The 13,530-nt window shown below is 36.6% G+C and overlaps 1 pseudogene; it reads left to right on the top strand.

Moving 5' to 3' along the window:
• The first annotated feature begins 10,819 nt into the window (after positions 1 to 10,819).
• On the top strand, positions 10,820 to 12,664 carry LOC138436297 (tigger transposable element-derived protein 1-like; annotated as a pseudogene).
• The last annotated feature ends 866 nt before the right edge of the window (positions 12,665 to 13,530 follow it).

Genomic DNA, 13,530 nt, shown 5'->3' with positions numbered 1-13,530 from the left:
TTTTGAAAAATACAAATGCTTAGTTGTTGATATTCTTCAAAGCTTCAGATGTGTTTCTAATGACCAGCCATGTTTAAAAACAACTAGACTATATGATAATGTTTTACTTTTATTTAGTTTGTTTCACTTTTGCTGTTTCATATTCAGTGCTCCCATTTCATTTAGTTTGTTTTCCAATTTCTCCATCTCTTTTTTGTGTGTGCTTGTTCTTTCTCAAGCCTTTATCAAGCACAGTAGAAAAGTTTTTGCATACATATATATATATATATAAATAGTATACATAATATATACACGTATTTTAGGAAACTTATGAATTTTTGCCTAGCTAAAAAATTTATGATATTTTGATTCCACCTGTTTGATTTAGTATGAGAGAATGCTAGATTTCTAATTTATAGTCACTCAAAACTTTGATATAGTTCCACATATTCTGGCATGAAGTAAACTGCTAGACGTCTAAAAAGTTTATTATCTTAATGATTTAAAGACAAAAGAACTGAATGAAGCTTGAAACTTCTAATCCAATTCTGAGTATATGAAGAAATACTATATTGTAAAAAACCCAAAACAAGATAGGAAATTAACATGTGATACAGTTTTATTAACCAAAATACGTATTTCGTTCAAATTTCACAGTTTCATGCTAGTGTCCATTATTTGTTTGTATACTTTATTCAAGATTCCACATTGTATTTAGTTGCACTGAGAAGCTTCAGCTGCATACAAGAAATTCTGATATATTCTCTTTTCATTTTTATTCTGTTACAAATATTTTCTTATTTTCCTTGTTATGGCTTCTTAGATACATCCACTTAAAAGTGGATATCTAATCTCAAAATACATGAGGTTTTTAAAGTATATTTATTATTAATTTCTCATTTAAAAGCTTTCCTCTCTGCAACCACCCCTATATCTGATGCAAAGAACTGACTCATTTGAAAAGACCTTCATGCTGGGAAAGATTGAAGGCGGGAGGGGAAGGGGACCACAGAGGATGAGATGGTTGGATGGCATCACCGACTCAATGGACATGAGTTTGAGTAAACTCCGGGAGTTGGTTGGAGAAGGCAATGGCACCTGACTCCAGTACTCTTGCCTGGAAAATCCCATGGATGGAGGAGCCTGGTAGGCTGCAGTCCATGGGGTCGCAAAGAGTCAGACACTAGTGAGAGACTTCACTTTCACTTTTCACTTTCATGCATTGGAGAAGGAAATGGCAACCCACTCCAGTGTCCTTGCCTAGAGAATCCCAGGGATGGGGAAGCCTGGTGGGCTGCCATCTATGGGGCTGCACAGAGTCAGACACGATTGAAGCGACTTGGCAGCAGCAGCAGCTGGGAGTTAGTGATGGACAGGGAGGCCTGGCGTGGTGCAGTCCATGGGGTCGCAAAGAGTCGGATGCAACTGAGCGAATGAACTGAACTGACTGAACTTTATTGAGGCTTCCAATGACTAAGTCAAATATCTCTCTTGGTAAAGGTCACATTGCACTTGAAAATATGTGGGCTATTTTCAAATATCTTTTGATACTGATTTCTAACATAATTCCACAATGATAAGAAACTAGACTCTATATGATTTCAATACCATGAAATTTTTACACCTTGTTCTATGTCCCTGGATATGTTCCAGTGTCTCCTAGTTTATGGGAACTTGAATAGAATTTGTATCCTACTGTTGTGTGAAAATTGTATAAATCTTCATTATGTTGAATTGGTTTATGGTGTTTTCCAGGTCTACTATATCCTTTTACTTTGCTCTATATTCACTTTACTAATTTTTGAGAGTTTGATAATGAAACTTCAACTAAAAATCTTAATTTATCTACTTAAAAAAATAATGGTAATATATAGTGGAATATACTTTGCTGTCTACCAAGTCTCCTGTAAATGTGTAAATACTTTCATAACTTAAAAAAAATTTAAAAAGAAAGCACAAAAATATATGTGAATAGTATATTCCAATTGTTTTTTCTAGTTTGATTCTTATTCCTGTGTAGAAAAATTATTAATTTTTACATTTTGATATAAATTTTTTGATCTAAAAAAGTTCTGGCTGAATTTTTTTATAAAAGTTTATATAAGTTCCCCTGGATTTTCTATGAACACAACTAAAACGCAGTTGAATTTTTAACATAATCATTTGTACCAATATTTTAAGTGGTGAGTTTAATGCTTACTTATATTATGATTAATTATATGTTTACTTCTTATGCCTTCTGGTTGCTTGATAAAATTTTGCCACCTCCCTCCCATCATTCTGCTTTCACCTGCTGCTCGGAGAGCTAGATTCTATTTCTAATTTTTGTCATTCTTTAAAATATTCTTACTTAATTATAAATTATAAATATTAATATACTTAAAGTTCTACTACTTTTTACAACATAAAAAACAAAATTATTTTTGCAAACAGTTGAAAATTTTAGCTATGCTTTTTAAAATACAAAATTATCACTATTTTACAATTCATTTACAAAAATTTATCATATGTTCAACATTTTTTTCTACTTGCTGGTTTGACTTTTTTTATTTAAAAAAATTCCTTAATATTTTTTTCTGAGTGAACTTAAGCTTGTTAAGACTGAAAATATATTTGCCTGTGCTCATAATTTGTAACTTATCAAGCTATAATATTTTAGTTTCACAATTATTGTCTCTCATCCTTTTGAGAGAATACTTCTTGCCTTTTCTTCTTATATCTTTTGGTTTTCTAATATTTCATTTGTCAGTAACTAGAATTTACTCTGTTACCTTTCCAAGATTTGTCTCTGTATCTCTGATGTTCTCAGGTACCAATACGGCATGCTTAGGCATGACTTTACCCTTCCTGGTCCTTACTTAGGTGAATTTTAAATCTGAGAACCTGAGTCTTTAATTTAAATATTGCTTCTTTACTATTTCTTCTACTCTTTTATTCAGGAATTCCTGTTAGATTTTTGGTGGAGTTTTCAAGTTATCTTTCAAATCATATAAGTCTTCTGTCTCTCTGTGATGAATAGCTGGCACCATAGGCTAATTATCCGGGATTAAGCCAGATGGGATATTTCTTTCAGTGAATATCATTTCCCTTAGGTCTAACTGCTTTTCCTTCATACACACTTAATCTCACTTCCTTTCTGCCTACTTTTGTTTTGTAATTTCTTCTTCTTAATGATGGTTCAAATACCATGACTTCATATGTGTCTTTCAGAATATTAAACATACATGCTTAAAATTTTCATTGACTAGTCCACAGCATTAATCTCACCTGCAGTGACATTCCAAAGAGGGAGGGTTGGGGAGGGACAGTGGGAGTATCTATGTTACAGGCAACAAGGGGATATACTGACTCTTGAGAATTTTTTAAAAAAAATTTTTTTAATGACTTCAATTTATTCTGCTTTTTTATCATTGCCAAGGTCTAGCATTTCCAAACAATATCAATGAGAATGACCAAGAGGTACTTAACATTTCCCTCAGCTTGATTAAACCTTAGACAAGTTTCTTCCTGACCATAATAAGCTCCTGAGCTGCAGAGTATCTCCCCTTTGATGAAAATTTTCTCCCAGCCTCTTGCCATTTTTACAACCTAGAAATGTCTCAAGAACCTGGGACTCATCTCTTTGAAATGTCATCATCAAGAAAGATAGCACTCCTGTCTCTTAGTCTCTGTGGGATGGTAGGAATCTAACTTTGATAGGAACCAATTAGCACACACAAATAGGCTAATCACATTGCCCAAGCTCCCCTTAATCCAATGCCTTTCAGTATTTTTCCATTAGATCACACAGTGTTTATCTGGAGAAGGCAATGGCAACCCACTCCAGTACTCTTGCCTGGAAAATCCCATGGATGGAGGAGCCTGGTGGGCTGCAGTCCATGGGGTCACGAAGAGTCGGACATGACTGAGTGGCTTCAATTCCACTTTTTACTTTCATGCATTGGAGAAGGAAATGGCAACCCATGCCAGTGTTCTTGCCTGGAGAATCCCAGGGACAAGGGAGCCTGGTGGCTGCCATCTATGGGGTCGCACGGAGTTGGACACAACTTAGCAGCAGTAGCAGCACACAGTGTTTAAAACATCTCCCATCTTTTGTCTCAGTGGAGTTTAGCTCAAGCTCTCTCCTTTACTGTAATTCTCATGAACAAAGTCTTCTTTGTCTGTTTAACTCTGTATAGTATAATTATTCTTTGACAGTTCAAAGTACTCTGATCCACAGTCACCTGGAGTAATCTATGATTCTTATTAAATGAGATTACATTCCAATCACTGGCTACATTTGTCTTTCTTCATACAAGGTATTCTCTTACCATTAGTTTCCAGGACTGTTGTTGTTGGATTTGAAGTGTGACTAATGTGCTAATTACCTACTATATCCATTTATCTCTTATTCCTTACTATTTAGTTGAGTGTCAGTATATCCAATTAAGATAGTGCCTCGAAGGCAGCATTGGCCAGAGGACTAAATTTCAGACAATGTGATGTAAGTAGAAGTTAGGAAAAAAAAAAAAAAGAAGCTAGGAGGGTCTACTCCTTGTGTGTATGTGTGTGTGCGTTAGTTGCTCAGTTGTGTCTGACTCTTTGGGACACCATGAACTGTAGCCTGTGAGGCTCCTCTCTCCATGGAGTTCTCCAGGCAAGTATACTGGAGTGAGTAGCCATCCCCTTCTTCAGGTGATCTGCCCAATCCAGGGACTGAACTCAGATCTCCCACATTGCAAGCATATTCTTTATCATCTGAGCCAATTGGGAAGCCCACTCCTTCTATATATGTATGTGGTTATATAGTAGCATATATAGTTACATATGAGCTTCCCAGGTGGTGCTAGTGTAAAGAATCTGCCTGCCAATGCAGGAGGCACAGGAGTTGAGGATTTGATCCCTGGGTCAGGAAGATGCCCTGGAGAAGGAAATGGTAACCCACTTCAATATTCGTGCCTGGAGAATTCCATGGTCAGAGGAGCCTGGAGGGCTATAGTTCATAGGGTCGCAAAGAGTCAGACACTACTGAGGTGAGTTCACATGCACACACTCCTTAACTTACCTTTCTTGACAGATGAGAAATCCCACCTTGTTTGTCGTTATTCTTTTTAAGTCACCAAGTCGTGTCTGAGTCTTTGCGACCCCATGGCCTGCAGCCAGCCTTCCCTGTCCTTCATTATCTCTCGGAGCTTGCTCAAACTCGTGTCCATTCAGTCAGTGATGGCATCCAACCACCTCATCATCTGTCACCCCCTTCTCTTCCTGCCCTCAGTCTTTCCCAGCTTCAGGGTCTTTTCCAATGAGTCAGCTCTTCACATCAGGTAACCGAGGTATTGAAGCTTTAGCTTTAGCATCAGTCCTTCCAATGAAAATTCAGGGTTTATTTCTTTTAAGATTGACTGGTTTGAGCTCTTTGCAGTCCAAGGGACTCTCAAGAATCTTCCCCAGCACCACGATTCGAAAACATCAATTCTTTATGGTCCAACTCTCACCTTATGGTCCAATTCATGACTACTGGAAGAACCATGGCTTTGACTATATGATTCTTTTTTTGCAAAATGATATTTCTGCTTTTTAATATGCTGTCTATAGCTTTTTTTCAAAGGTGCAAGTGTCTTTTAATTTTATGGCTGAGGCACCATGTTTAATTGACTCTAAGTTTTCTGTTATATTCAGCTAAGCTTAAACCTTCAGTAACATAGCTTCCATCACCTAACCTGTCACAAAGAATTACTGATTTAGGGGAAAGGAATTGCCTTTTGAAAAAACAGTACTGTTTTGTGGCAGATGGTGACATGAGCTTGGGCCACTGAAGAGGACTCTCAGTGATGCAGCTCCTCACCAGTTAGTCAATATTCCTTCCCAGAGCTTACAAAGCATTGATTTTACACTTACTTTTCGAATACCTAACATCAACCTAGATCAGAATTCACCAGGTGTTTTTTGGTTGTTGTTGTTTTGTTTTGTTTTCTTTAAAGACAAAATTAAACACACAAAGAACTGTAGATCCACACACTGCCAGTAAAAAGAGAGGGACACAAGAGCAGCAGAGTTAATCTGGAGTGAAAAAAGAGGACTATCGGCTGGACCCCAGAGTGGCACTGTATACTGTAATGGAGCCTATTAGCTTGTAATCATATCAACTCATTATTGTGCATTACAAGGTACTTTAAAATGCTATTTTCTTTTTGGATAGACAGTAGTGCTTTCACTCAATTCCTTCTAGCAGTCACAGATGTGCAGGTGCACTACGCTGCATGCTCAAATTTCCAACCTTACAGCAGAGCACTGAGAAAAATTTGCATGGATTGATCATCAGGCTTATGTATTTTTTCCATATATATACTGGAAATTTTTCATCCCATATCTTGGTTTCGTATTTTGTGGTTAAGTAGCCTTCTTTCTATGTTTCTGCCCTCAAGTGAAGAAGTATTCTTTCAAATATTAAGCCTATTGATATTAACTAATATTAATTTACAAAACCCAGTGGCTGACTGTTTGAAACTCAATTACTTCATACTTACCAGTGTAAGAATTTGGAGACCACCTCACCTGACCTCCATCAAATCTGGTTTTTAATAGAAAAAGAAGCAACTAAAAAGCATACATACCATCACTTCCAATTCATATTTACAAAAGTGAGTGTTTTAGTGAAATTTTTGTTTTACAAGATACTGCAAACTAGAAATTTGGAATAAAAAGGAATAGTTATATCCTAATAAAGATATTTATTATTTTTAAATTATACTCCTAAAAATCATATATATATATGTATACACACACACACACACACACACACACATATATATATATAATCAACCCTATACAATGATCAATATTATCTCTAACAAAATATCTGATAGGAAAGTCTATGTATCAAAGAGAAGACTCATGAATCAAAATTTGGATTTACTAAGATACAAGGTAGGCCATGGTCTCCTATCTTTGGAGGATCTTCCTTCGAACCCGAAGACTCTCCCACATGTCTGCATGATGTCTTACTTTTGAAATGTCACTGTTTGCGGAAGGATATCAAAGTAGCTCACTGAATCAGCAGGAAGACTAGAAAAACTCCCCAAAGAAATAGAGGGAATTAAGGTTCAATGAAGATTCAGCCACGGACACATATGCTTAGGATGTGTGGCAGGTTATATTCTGCTCTCAATTTTCCATTCCCTTCTAATAACATTATATATTCACACCCTTGCCATAGTCTCTTGGTCAAAAAAGTGTATTTCCTGGCCTCCTGACTTTGGGCTCAGCCATGTGACCTGCTGTATCCAATTGGATATTAGTGGGCATGATAGAGCAAAGGCTTGCAATGTGCCTGGAAAGTGCATGCACCAGGTAAGCTGCTATCGCAGAAAGCACGAGCCATATGGAGAAATCCTAAGTGCTAGGCATGGCCTGGAGCCAAGTTCAGCCACGCACAGTCAAGATCAGCTGAGCCCCAGTTAACAAGCAACGCACGAGTGAGAAGCAAATGCTTTTGTTGTATGCCTCGGAGATTTCTGCCATAGTTTATTGTGCAGTATAAGCTGAACAACACAGGAAAACAATGGACCCAGTACTACTGGTCACTTATGGCCATAGATGCTGTTTACAGTAGCTATAGAATCCCTCTACTGTTCTGATTTTCCTCTTAATTTTCCAGACAAAATTGGGTAATTATATATCAAAAGGTAATATATCTCCTTTTGCTTTCATGGAAGCAAGTGAGGTCATTTCCCAAATATATAAGTGTTATGCCAAAGCAGGAAGGGTGTTCCGACACTGGATAGCCAAGACAACAGATATACACTACAATTACCCGAGAAAAAGATACAGGCATGCCAAAGAATCCCAACTTAGGAAAATAAAGACTAACAGTGCAGCATTTTCAAAAGATGTTCCTTCATGCTTAATAAGTATTAACCAAAACAATAGCTCAATGTTTATTTTTAAAATCTGGAACACAAAAGAAAATTTGCCATCTTTCCTTCAGGTTTTTCTCTGAGCCTTTAAAATATATAATCTCATAAACACACACACACAACCTTTTTGTGACTTTGCTAAGTAACAAAAGGCATATTCATAGCAGTCCCTAAATTTGACCAATGACCTGGTTTTTTGGCATTTCATATGTGGTATGTTTTATTTGTGTCTGATAATACAAATTGAGAAATACTGTTAGAGGAAATCACAAAGTACTTTCGGATACAAGGAAAAAGTGACTAATTGTGTCTGCCAAGAGTTGCATTTAGAGAGAGATTCTTGTGAGCAGAATCTAGAATGAGGCATAGTAATTTTCCAGGGAAACTTTTGAGAGAAGAGCATTTCAAGTACAGGAAAGACAGTCTAATATGAAAGACATATATAATGAAATATATAATATATATATATATACTTATATATATATATAATATATACTTGAAAATTTCAGACAAGCGAGAATGGTGGAAGTTGAGATGTTTGTGATGGTGGATATAGCAAAGGCAATAAATAAAAGCACTCTGGTGCGGTGCTTAAGAGCATGAACTTTAGCCTTCAGCACACCAGAGTAACTGGCTCTGTGAACCTGGGCAAAATCAGTTACTTCTCCCTGTCCCAGCTTTTTGAGTTATGAGGTGCTAAACTTGATGGCACATTCAAAGAATGTCAAGCAATTCAAATAGGCTGCAGTAAAGCATGGGAGGTAGGGAAGGGTAAGTAAGAGGAATATATACTGGAAAAATCCTCAAAAAAAATAGCTGATTGAATATACACTCTGAGTCAGGTACTTCTCTGTATAGTTTATATACATAAACTAATTTATCTTCAAAATAATCACAAAGGTAGATACTATACTTTGCCTCGTTACAAACAAGGGAATTGGAGCACAAAGATATTAAGTAATTGACTCAAAGTTACACAATTAGTAAATTGCAGAACTGAATTCGTTGCTCTGGTCACCGTGTTCCAGAGTCCATGCTTCTAACCACTGTGCCAGTGCCTTTCAAAGTAATTTTGTTAATCTCAATCCACAGCAAGAAATGTGTTTCATGTCATAAATTACTGTATGTGTGTGGATTTCAATTTCGCAAAATTACAATTATCCTTACTAAGTGTGATTTATGTAGATATTTCTATTCTAGTGTAACCTACCTAATTATTTTAGAAATATTGGTCAAAGCAAAAGGATAAATTTATTTTGGAACCATTTGATCATAGTCTACTATGCGAATAATCCTGCACTTTGTCCTAATTTGCACCCCTTCTAAGGAATTTAGCATTTATCAAAAGAGAGAGAGAGAAAATGAAGGCCTTAAAACAAGGGACTAATCTAATCAGATAATGTGGTTTAAAAATATCGTCCCCAATAGTGTGGATGTTAAATTGGAGAGACTTGGCAGTGGAAGGAACAAACCTACTTAAGAGATTTTTTTAATATTAAAAAATAAAATAAAGCATGGAGGGCAGGAGACAAAAAATACAACAAAAGGACCTGGCAGAGTGACTGATTAAATCCAGAAGATGAAACAGAGGAGTGAATGTAGGACAACTCCCGTATTTCCAATTTTATTATGCAAGAAGATGGGTGTAAAGATGAATAGCTCTCTGTCGCCATTTAACATTATATCATTTTCCCTAAGCAACAAGTTTATTCCCTATTTGTTCTACTTGATCCGTAATTCATTTACTCCTTCATACATTAATTCAACAAATATTAGCCTCTGCTATAGGGCAGGTTTTGGTTTAGCTGCCTGGTGGAAAAAACTACAAAGGAAAGTGGAATAGGGAGTGTGAGGATAGGGGTGGGAGCTCAAAATCTTAAATTTGATGGGGAGAGAAGCCTCCTGAGGAAAGTGAGACTTGAATAATAACCTGTAAGATGTCAGGCAGTGGGTCTTATATTTCAGAATATTTTCTAAGTTCCATCATCTTTGATACTTAAATTTTCCTGATTTTATTCATGTTAATTTTTATTGTTCTCTTTTTAGGTGACCCTTCTCCTTCTATTTGACCAAAAGTATCAAATACATATATAAGAGCTGACTATTGGAAAAGGCCCTGATGCTGGGAAAGATTGATAGCAAAAGAAGAGGGCAGCAGAGGATGAGATGGTGGATGGCATCACTGACTCAATGGACATGAGTTTGAGCAAGCTCCAGGAGATAGTGAAGGACAGGGAAGCCTGGTTTGCTGCAGTCCACAGGGTCGCAAAGAGTTGGACACAACTTAATGACCGAAAAACAACAACAACAAATAGAATATACAAAGTATATATTATTAACCAAGCATTGAAATAAATTGCTTTATAAATATTATATAATTTAATCACTAAAACCTTTGAAATTATAATTTTATTATTCCCATTTACAGATTAAAAAAACAGTTGCTTAGATGCTTACATAATATGCTTGAACTCATAGAGCTAGTATGAGAGGAGAATTTCATCTCTAACTACAAAGATTTAACCATTGCAGGTCTTAGCCATTATTCTATATATATTAACTTGTTTGCATAGGCACACCTCAATTTTATTGTGTTCATAAATATTGTGATTTTTACAAATTCAAGGTTGATAGAAACCTTGCATTGAGCAAGCCTATCAATTTTCTAACACTAGCTCACATCTAGTGTGTAACATTTTAGTAATTCTTACAATATCGCAAACTTTCTCTTTATTATGATCATGGTGATCTGTGATCAGTGATCTTTGAAGTCACTATTGCAATTGTTTCAGGGTACCATGAATAGCACCAATATAAAAAGACAAACAATCTTTAAGCGTGTGTGTTTTGACTGTTCCACTGACCCAGTCTCTCTCCCTCTCCTTGGAACTCCTTACTCCCTGGGTCACAAAAATACTGAAATTAGGTCAGTTAACAATCCTACAATGGCCTCTTAGTGTTCAAGTGAACGAAGACTTGCATATCTCTCACTTTGAATCAAAAGTTAGAAATGATTAATCTTAGTGAGGAAGCCATGCTGAAAGCTGAGATAGGCTGAAAGCTAGGCCTCTTATGTCTAGTTAGCCAAGCCGTGAATGCAAAGGTAATGTTCTTCAAAGAAACTACTATTTCAGTGAACACACAAGTGATAAGAAATGGAAACAGCCTTATTGCTGACATGGAGAAAGTTTCAGTCATCTGGAGAGATCAAACCAGCCACTACATTCCCTTAGGTCAAAGCCAAGTTCAGAGAAAGGCCTCAACTTTCTTTAATTCTATGAAGGCTGAGAGAGGTGAGGAAGCTGTGAAAGAGCTTGAAGCCAGCAGAGGACGGTTCATGAGGTTTAAGGAAAGAAGCCATCTCCATAACATCAAAGCGCAAGGTGAAGCAGCAAGTGCTAATGTAGAAGCTACAGCAAGTTACCAGGTCTAGCTAACATCATGAATGAAGGTGGTTACTCTGAACAAAAGATTTCCATGTAGAAAAAAAACATCCTTATATTGGAAGAAGATGCCATCTCGACTTGCAAAAGTAGAGAGGAAAAACCAATGCCTAACTTCAAAGCATCAAAAGACACGTTGCCTCTCTTGTTAGGGACTAATGCATCTGGTGACTTGTTTACCATCCCAAAAATCCTAGGGCCCATCAGAATTAAGCTAAATCTACTCTACTTGTTTTCTACAAATGGAACAACAAAACTCAGATGACATATATCTGTTGATAACATTGTTTACTGAATATTTTAAGCCCACTATCGAGACCCACTGCTCAGAAAAAAAAAAAAAAAGATTTTTCAAATTATAACTGCTCATTGACAATGTATATGGTCACTCAAGAGCTCTGGTGGGAATGTAAATAAGATTAATATTGTTTTCATGCTGCAAAGATAACATCTATTCTGCAGCCCATGGATCAAGGAGTAATTTTGGCTTTCAAGTCTTATTATGTAAGAAACACATTTTGTGAGGCTGCCATAGCTTGAGATTCCTCTGATGGATCTGGGAAAAGTCCGCTGAGCCTTTTTGGGAAGGGTTCACCATTTAAGATGCCAATAAACACATTCATGGGTCATCAAAATATCAACATTAACAAGAGTTTAGAAGAAGTTGATTACAACCCTCATGGATGACTTCAGGAAGTTCAAGATTTCAGTGGAGGAAATAACTAAAGATGTGGCAGAACGAGCAAGGGAACTAGAGTTAGAAGTGAAACCTGAAGATGTGACTGAGTTGTGTAATCTCACAATAAAGAACTGAGCTGCTTCCTTATGGCTGAACAAAAGAAGCTGTTTCTTGAGATGAAATCTACCTGGTGAAGATGTGAAAATAACTGAAATGACAACAGAGGATTTAGAATATTACATAAACTGAATTGATAAAACAGCAATAGGGTTTGAGAGGATTGACTCCAACTTGGAAAGATGTGCTGCTGCTGCTAAGTCACTTCAGTCGTGTCCGACTCTGTGCGACCCCATAGACAGCTGCCCACCAGGCTCCCCCTCCCTGGGATTCTCCAGGCAAGAACACTGGAGTGGGTTGCCATTTCCTTTTCCAATGGAAAGATGTTCTACTGTGGGTGAAATGCTATCAAACAGCATTGCATGCTACAAGGGAGTCATTCGTGAAAGGAAGAGCCAATCAATGTGCCAAACATTATTGTCTTATTCTAAGAAATTGCTACCCCTACTTCAGCAACCACCACCCTAAACAATCAGCAGCCACCAACATGGTGGCAAGATCCACCAGCAGCAAAAGGATTATGACTTGCTGAAGGCTCAGATGAGGGTTAGAATTTTGGGAATCAAAATATTTTCAATTAGGGCATGTATTTTTTCTTTTAGGCATAAAGCTATTGCACACTTGATAGATGATAGCATAAGGTAAAGACAATTTCTACATGCATTGGGGAACAAAAAAAATTCTTGTGACTCACTTTATTATGGCAGTCTCGAACTGAACCTGAAATATTCCTGAGGTATATCTGTATTTATTTCTTTGAAAATCTTAATTTATTTGTAAATTTCATCTTAGTTTACTTGTATAACACTTCAGGTCTTACTAATCAGAACTGTTTGTACTTGTAGAGTCAAAATTTCATATCTGATCATCTGATATTCTTGAACTGTATTTATTTTAAGATTATTGAGGCAGAAGGATTGTGATACTTTTTATTAAAATATTTTATTGCTGAACTCCAAGGCATATTTCTAACTATCTTTCTTTGCTATTATGAATTTCACAATGATATAGTCCTTTCCCACTAAAGGACCCAATACTATATAGGTAAGTAAGTATGGACCACTCTATGGTGACACTGGCTAAGACCACAGTGAGCACAAAGATAGATCATTAGAAGCCTGATGGGAATAGAAACCTATCATCCTGTGTATGCGTTCCTGAATGTCTTAGCAGAATATTGTTTAGAAATGCAACAGCCTACTTTTAACTTTGAAATTTAATAATTAGAAAACAAAATGAGATTTAACAAGCAACAGCTGCTCTGGAACTATGTCTCAGGTGTTCAGAATGGATCCCTGCATCTTATAAGAATACTGTCTGAAAGAATATGATGAAAGGTGCTGGAGAGGGTAGTCACACCTTTGTAAATCAAGAGTAAATCAAGGTAGAAAAAAAAATCAACATTTCAGTAATTAAC

Source organism: Ovis canadensis, chromosome 3 (assembly GCF_042477335.2).
Source record: "Ovis canadensis isolate MfBH-ARS-UI-01 breed Bighorn chromosome 3, ARS-UI_OviCan_v2, whole genome shotgun sequence".
Classification (NCBI taxonomy): Eukaryota; Metazoa; Chordata; class Mammalia; order Artiodactyla; family Bovidae; genus Ovis; species Ovis canadensis.
The sequence above is the reverse complement of the archived record's forward strand: the minus strand, read 5'-3'. Positions and strand labels throughout refer to the sequence as shown.